Source organism: Gavialis gangeticus, unplaced genomic scaffold (genome assembly GCF_001723915.1).
Source record: "Gavialis gangeticus isolate Ggan-Ray unplaced genomic scaffold, GavGan_comp1, whole genome shotgun sequence".
NCBI classification, from domain to species: Eukaryota; Metazoa; Chordata; order Crocodylia; family Gavialidae; genus Gavialis; species Gavialis gangeticus.
In genome coordinates, this window is record NW_017729022.1 from 20635292 (window position 1) to 20635615 (window position 324).

The 324-nt window shown below is 40.7% G+C and overlaps 1 protein-coding gene and 1 long non-coding RNA gene across 5 annotated transcripts in view; both read left to right on the top strand.

Annotated features, from left to right (window-relative positions):
• USP15 (ubiquitin specific peptidase 15) overlaps window positions 1-324 on the top strand; it is a 135411-nt gene that overhangs the window by 73243 nt on the left and 61844 nt on the right. The window lies entirely within an intron of this gene.
• The window catches only part of LOC109295681, a 6390-nt gene continuing 6117 nt past the window's right edge, over window positions 52-324 (top strand). Inside the window, exon 1 of the long non-coding RNA XR_002096815.1 lies at window positions 52-202. This is a non-coding gene — a long non-coding RNA (uncharacterized LOC109295681). The remainder of the gene's footprint in view (window positions 203-324) is intronic.

Consider the following 324-nt stretch of genomic DNA (forward strand, 5'->3'; position numbering starts at 1 on the left):
TTCATTGTGTGTGTGTGTGTGTGTGTGTGTGTGTGTGTGTGTGTATTAAAAAGAAGGATGTTAATTACGAATATATGCGTGTATCTGTAAGCTCGTTCTGAAGGATAAATTGGGGGGGGGGGGAATGTAGGGTAAAACCAAAATAGAGGAATAAAACCAGAATTTACCCAGAACTTGGTAACAGATTCTAATAGAAATTGAGGTAGGCTTCAGTTCAGTCAAGTTCCTGATTCACCACAGTAGATGCATCTGCCAACAATGATATGCCAAAACTGAGTCTTCACCTGGTTTGAGAACTTAGACAAATGTTAGAACCCCCCCTGC